Source organism: Limulus polyphemus, unplaced genomic scaffold (assembly GCF_000517525.1).
Source record: "Limulus polyphemus unplaced genomic scaffold, Limulus_polyphemus-2.1.2 Scaffold845, whole genome shotgun sequence".
Taxonomy (NCBI): domain Eukaryota; kingdom Metazoa; phylum Arthropoda; class Merostomata; order Xiphosura; family Limulidae; genus Limulus; species Limulus polyphemus.
In genome coordinates this window covers 374,880-382,624 of record NW_013666455.1, presented here as the reverse complement: position 1 = coordinate 382,624, position 7,745 = coordinate 374,880, and the positions used below count along the sequence as shown (strand labels likewise).

The 7,745-nt window shown below is 33.7% G+C and overlaps 1 protein-coding gene across 1 annotated transcript in view; it reads right to left on the bottom strand.

Annotated features, from left to right (window-relative positions):
* Positions 1-7,745, bottom strand: part of LOC106460835 — a 54,694-nt gene that overhangs the window by 15,629 nt on the left and 31,320 nt on the right. The gene's annotated exons all lie outside the window — the stretch shown is intronic.

Below are 7,745 nucleotides of genomic sequence, written 5' to 3'. Positions count from 1 at the left end.
TTTTTTAGAAAAAGTTTCAAAAATTCATCACGTAGTCAAGAAACTATTGTTTATGTCTGAAAGTCAGGGATGTAATTACCAAAGAAACAAATGTTACTTTTTTAAGAAAAAGTTTCAAAAATTCATCACGTAGTAGAGAAACTATTGTTTATGTCTGAAAGTCAAGGATGTAATTACCAAAGAAACAAACGTTACTTTTTTTAGAAAAAGTTTCAAAAATTCATCACGTAGTCAAGAAACTATTGTTTATGTCTAAAAGTCAGGGATGTAATTACCAAAGAAACAAACGTTACTTTTTTTAGAAAAAGTTTCAAAAATTCATCACGTAGTCAAGAAACTATTGTTTATGTCTAAAAGTCAGGGATGTAATTACCAGAGAAACAAATGTTACTTTTTTTAGAAAAAGTTTCAAAAATTCATCACGTAGTCAAGAAACAGTTATTTGTGCATAAAAGTCAGCCATGGTGGTGTAATTACCAGAGAAACAAACGTTACTTTTTTAGATAAAGTTTTCAAAATTCATCACGTAGTCGAGAAACTATTGTTTATGTCTGAAAGTCAGGGATGTAATTACCAGAGAAACAAATGTTACTTTTTTAGATAAAGCTTTCAAAATTCATCACGTAGTCGAGAAACTATTGTTTATGTCTAAAAGTCAGGGATGTAATTACCAGAGAAACAAATGTTACTTTTTTTAGAAAAAGTTTCAGAAATTCATCACGTAAGTCAAGAAACTATTGTTTATGTCTGAAAGTCAGGGATGTAATTACCAGAGAAACAAACGTAGTCAAGAAACTATTGTTTAGGCACCAAATGATTTATGAATAAACGAAATTTCATTTCTCATGAAAAACTGTAAAAACAGACGAGATAATTCATTTTAAATTAAAGATTTTTATACTTCTCTTAAAACTTTTGGTTTCAGACGAGCCGCTTTACCACTAAACGGTGGATTAATTGGATTTTTAATTTTCTTCTGTGTTTACTATCGTAACGAATTATTATTTGTATGCAGAATACATGCTCCAAGTGTTTGCAGTTCAGTAACTAAATCTTTGTACACTGTCCAATAATGTTTTGAGCTACTTTGAGCTACAGGGTTATTTATAATTCATGCAACATTGTCGAAGCATCACGAAGACTGAAAAGTACGTGAATAATGTCATGCAAAATAAATATATTCATGACAAAAACATTTAGTGTCGCACTATTTGACCACAAGAGGGTTGTTCAATAATGTCAACTGCTATGCTTCCAGTCTGAAATAATAGTTTCACTAATTCGTTACTTATATATTTGTGAAACAAAGCCAAAGATTTAATCTGGCTACTGTTGATCTTGGACTTGTACCTCTGTCAGGGTGCTTGTCAGCAAAAGCAGTAGCTGTTGCACCACTGTTACGTCAATTTTTGTCATTCAGTATAATTAGTTCAGTGTAAGCTACAAGTGTAATAAGCTTTGAAATGCTGCTGAGAGTATTGAAGAAGTAGAGGGATCCAACTTCATTATACTTAATCAGCCCTCTGGTGAAGAAACAGTGCGACCTACAGTGTTTCTGTCATGGAAGAAGCAGAGGGATCTAACTTCATTATACTTAACCAGCCCTCTGGTGAAGAAACAGTGCGACCTACAGTGTTTCTGTCATGGAAGAAGTAGAGGGATCCAACTTCATTATACTTAACCAGCCCTCTGGTGAAGAAACAGTGCGACCTACAGTGTTTCTGTCTTGGAAGAAGTAGAGGGATCCAACTTCATTATACTTAACCAGCCCTCTGGTGAAGAAACAGTGCGACCTACAGTGTTTCTGTCATGGACGTTTTTATTTGCTTATGATCCTCCAGTGTTTTGCAATGCCCCAACAATGATGCGCGAATTATGAATCACGCTGAATACAGGCATCCCGAACAAAAGATAATGTTGAACACTAATACGTTTTTATGTGAATGTAACTTCACCGATATAGAAGCTTCAATACTAAACAAAACTAAAGCTATATTTCCTAGCAAATTAGTAGTTAAGAAAACGATATTCTTTTTGAAAGGATCTGTCTTCTCTGTCGACAGGAATTTAATTAGAAAATTCTTCTTCCTCGAGTGGTATATTCCACAAATAGCATGCTAGTTATAAATAGGTGAGAATATAGCATAATGAAGCTGTTTTCCTAAATAAATTAATTTCATGAAAATGACTGATGCAAAACAATAAAGTAAGACGATATAGGTATCGAGATATTGCTTTGATAGACAGTATTTACCATGTTACAAACTTCTTTTCTCTACTATAGTTCAATGTTTCTTTACCAGGTGAAGTTGAACTTCGCGTTGATGGTAATGATAATCACTCCAAAGGTAGCTCGCCAAGCATTCGTGATGTTAATACTTGAAGTAATTTTTATATGTTTTGTAAATAATTATATTCAATTCTTTCATTAACGTTCGTTTCATTACTATATTGGTTATATGTTTAATATTCTTGATTTTTTAATTATCTATCTTTTCATTAAAACTTTCGTTTGCGCCGTTAACTTAATATATGGATTTAGGACAAACCTAAATCTTTCAAACTGATCGAAACACATAGTATATTGTTGAGTTAATTGCCACAAATATCGCTTACAGCGAGAGTATCCACCTAATCACTATACATTTTTGTTTTATGTCATTGTATACTCCAGTTTAGAATGATATATTAAACTATATATATTAACTGCTGGGTTATTTACAGATCTTATCTATGGAGGTCGTATGCTAATGCTATTTACTATGGAGCATTAGTTCCAACAATTAACCGCAACCTGCGAAGTAAAATGGTAGAACTTTTTTACAGATATAATAATTATTTCTGACTGTTCAATATTACATTTAGCATATATAATAATAGTACATACACTTATTAACCTTCATAATCACAAAATTTACAAAACTGGATTTCGTAGGGCACTTCCCACAGAGCGCCAGATTACTTCATTTATACATAACATTTAATAGAAGCTCCCCAACATTCTGGATGTATCATACTCTTAGAGCAAAAATAACATTAGTTTTCAAGCACTATGATCCCCATTGAATCACACGTTGTGTGTGTGTTCAAGCTGAAGCTAATTCCTTGTTCCAGAAGAGACGTAAAAAACAATAGCTGGAGAAACCATTGCTTATCTGACAATCGCAAACATGTTTCTTCAACATCAATTTAGAACAAAAAATTGTTTATCATAATGAACAAGTAATGGGCGTGTTTAAATAACACTTGTTAAAATAATCGATTTAGAGAAACTAGTAGAAAATGTGGCCAACAGAGCGCAACACTCTACGCCAACACAATGAACTAATCTTTTTTTTTTTTTGCTTTGCGTTATAGTAATTACACAAATGGATAAAACTACACATTACTATTAAGTTTAGTCTACTTCTACAAATGTTTCTGAGAGAAGTATTTAAAAATTTCAATGAATGAAATATACTCTATTTATCAAAAGAAATGAAATTTTGTAAGATCAGAATACAGAATATTTGTTACCTAAAATAATGATTAACATTTTAACTTTTTTTTATATAGCTACCAGTCGTCCTCATCTTCCTGTGTTGTTAATTTTTGTTGTTGCTGTTTCATAATTCTAAAAGTAAAATTAGTTGAAAATTAATACTGTTAGCAGTGGGTTTAGCAGAGGGAGGAACCCTAACGTCAGTCTTTCCAGTTAGTGTTGAATCTTATGACTACGTGATGAAATTACGTATGTACTGTCTTGGTTAACATGGAATCTGACATTTTAACACGTAAAAAAGTAAGACATTTTATGTGTGTTGGGTATTTGGTAATGCGTGTTTAAAACAATAATGGTTCACCATATGACTACACTGATGCGAAGAAGTTGACCTAAAGCAAGGGGTCGAGCATGGCCCAATGGGAATCCAATGGTTCGTGGCTCGCGGTTTATAGCTACAAAAATACACTCTGCATTTTGGGACCATACATACATATTCTATAAGAGTAACGTCAAATCCATCTATTTGGTCAGTTTAGAGTAGCTCAAGAGTTGACGATCGATGATGCTGACTACCTGGCTTCCACCTAGTCTATTAGTTAAAAATTAAGAGCAGTTATGGGCAGCCCTTTGTGTAGCTTTACGCGAAACTTCTAAAACAAACAAATAGAAATTACGTCGCTTGGTATTACTTTAGGTATACATAGTTTTCATCAAAATTGGTTTTTGTTTTTATATTGAGTCTGAGTCGGCATTGGTAGCGAGCGTAATATAATGTCTCATTTTTTTCGAATGTTTACCACTTGCTTAACGAGAGAACAAACAAGAGAATAACCTATCTTTTGCTGGGTTCGGGAATTAAAAGGAGAATCTTAATGTGTGACTTAAGACTGGAACTCATTAACCTTCAGCTTACTTGAAAGTGTAGCTTGTCGGCAAGAAAACATTCGTCTGTTATATTCCACCGAAGAGTTTATTACACTTGAAAATAACGCAATTTACAAGCCTTGAGAAAAATTAGTAAAACTAAGAATGTACGGATTGTTTAAAACCACAAAAGTAAACTTTACATACATAACTTGACTAGCCTCTGTAAAAACACACGTTATGAGGCAATGTATTCAAACCCATCGTATTTATTTTACATGGGCAGTAACGTGACATTCCGGGCATTTCTATTTCTACTTTAAAACAAGTTCAGTCATTGGCTCGATAAAGCTAGACAAAAACCTGTCCGTCAGCATTGGAGTGGCTAGGTCTAAAGTATGATTACTTTTAATGTAATTGGTTTAATATCTAATCTGCGAATTTATCATGATCACAAATATGCTCGATTGAACAGACTTGCACTGGACGTTGACGGACATGCAGAAAACTGCTCCTAAAGCACGTGATAAAAGCTGCCTGAAGCAATGGTACTATTCGAATGCCATTAAAAACAAAAGAAATGAAATAGTTATAAGAAAAAAGCAATGATATAATGTCATGAATCAGAAGAGCTGACGTCAAGAGACGGTTGAAATTGAAATGGAAAGAGACCTGCTAGTGACCTAACCGGTCGGTTTTACCATATACGGATCACTTGTATTAAAATATTAGACAACTCCAGTAGAAAACCTGCGAGGTTCAAGTATTTGCCGATATAAGGCACCGATGCTATTATCTGGTTTCCCCCTCCCCTCCCACCTCTTCCTCCGGGTCAGCATGTCGGTAAACAGGCAAATCAAACAAAGCCTACTACACCTTAGTGGGGGAGTATTGGGGGACACTAGTTCATGGTGAAGGTAGGATATTTTAAGACATACGTACGTCCTTGGGACTCAGTTCTAAGAAAATAAAATAGAAATATTTTAAACCCAGACACCTAACAACGGTTTACTCAAAAACTACATTCAGTGCTGTAGTTAATAAAAAGTTATTTGATTTATGTCATACTTAATATTTAGTTGCACCCAAGAACTACACTCGTTGCTGTAGCTGATATACAATATATTATTTAATGTTATACTTGATATTTAGTTACACTCGCGAACTACACTCAATGCTATAGATGGTATTCAGTTACTTGTTTCATGTTATACTTAATATTTAGTTAAACCCAAGTACTACACTCGATGATATAGTTGATATAAAGTTACTTGTTTCATGCTATACTTAGTAATTAGTTACCTGTTCAATGCTATACTTAACACTCAGTTATATGTTTAATGTTGTAGTTAATACACAATTAGGTTTCATGTTATACTTGATATTTATTTATCTGTTATATTCTATATTTAACACTTAAGTATATGTTCAATGCTGTAATTAATAGACAGTTACATTTTCATGTTATATCTAATACTCAGTTACATGTTAAATGCTATACTTAACACTCTGTTATATGTTTCATCCTATCTTAATATTCAGTTACATGCTTAATGTTATAGTTAATACTCAGTACGTACATGTTCAAAATTTAGGTTTACATAGCCATCCTCAAAGTTTTTACAGATGTGAAACGTGGGTGACCTATCGTTGACACCTGGGCTTGGGAAATCAGCAGTTTGATTATTAAGCATGTAACTGTGTATTGAGTATAGCATTAAACCTGTACCTATGTATTAATGAAAGATGAGTATTAAAAGTGTGATCTCCAGTATAGCTTTAAACATATAGTTCAGTTCATTTGTTGACGATCCATCGATTCGAGGATGGTCTCTACCACGTCACATTGGTCAGTTTTCATGTGGTTTAGAAATCTGGACCTTGAACGACAAATCAATCCACAAATGTTGCACGTGTGTCGCAGTGGACGGTAGCCCGGGAGCCTATATTTCTTTCTTTTTTCTTTCTCCACTTTCTCTCTTTTTTGCTTCGAAATGGGTTGCAGCGCTACTGGTCTTGGTCGGTGGCCAGCTCCTCCCAGCTCTTGCTGTCGTAGTCTGTTTTCTTAAGATATGTCTTCAGAGTGTCTGTATAGCATTTTACGTTTTATCTGTCTGCCTCGAGATCTCTGGCCATGAATGAGTTGGAAGTAGAGAACTTGGCTCGAGAGACAGCAATTAGGTATTCGCACACAGTGTCAAAGCCAGCTGAGTTCGTGTTTGAAGACCACTGATTCAATGACATTACCTCTTGCTTCAATAACGTTTGTACGACGATCTTCTCATTTGATGTGAAAGATATTAAGATGATACTTCTCAAGACACTTATTAAAAATGATGTAAAAATCATTGCAGCTCGGATTCGATATCACATAAATGGATATATATATCAGATAGTTTAATGTGAAGATTCTTCCGTCGAAAAAACGTTGCGTTTCTTCTCTGCACAGCACGTTATATGTTAGGATTCAAGAAATCAGAACCGTATACGAGACTCTTAGCGCTGACGAAACCGGTGCCGTTTCACCATTTTTCTGTAATCTCCCTACGATATTCTAACTAGGTAAATGCGTAAAAAAGTGGGTAGTGAAAACTATAATGTACATAATAAGTAAGTTCACATTAATATCGTACAATTAGCTATTTTGAATTGAAAGTAATTTCTAGCTATTCCACTTTTAGGCATTACTTTACTGTTGTATGTATTTTTCAGGTTTACAAAGCCTTATCCGAAATTTTCTACATTATATGTAAAGTATCATTTTATTTTTCGTATTAAGAAATAAAACTGATAAAATAAGATAAGGTCAGAGAACCCTACCTCAGATAACATGCCCTGATACAATAATTCCGTTTTTATGATAAGAAATCCTACCCAAAGACACCAGACGACTTGGCGTAATACAACGATTCGATGTTTTTATAGTAAGTTCATTCTCATCCAAAGACCTCAGAAGATATAGCATAACAGAACCATTCTGTGTTTTATAGTAAATATTTTCACCAAAAAAACCTCAGAAGATATGGCATAAGAGAACCATTCTATGTTTTATAGTAAAATATTTTCACCAAAAAAAAAACCTCAGAAGACACGGCATAAGAGAATCATTCTATGTTTTATAGTAAAATATTTTCACCAAAAAACCTCAGAAGACACGGCATAACAGAACCATTCTATGTTTTTATAGTAAAATATTTTCACCATAAAAACCTCAGAAGACACGGCATAACAGAACAGAACAGAACCATTCTGTGTTTTATAGTAAAATATTTTCACCAAAAAAAACCTCAGAAGACACGGCATAACAGAATCATTCTGTGTTTTATAGTAAAATATTTTCACCAAAAAAAACCTCAGAAGACACGGCATAACAGAATCATTCTGTGTTTTATAGTAA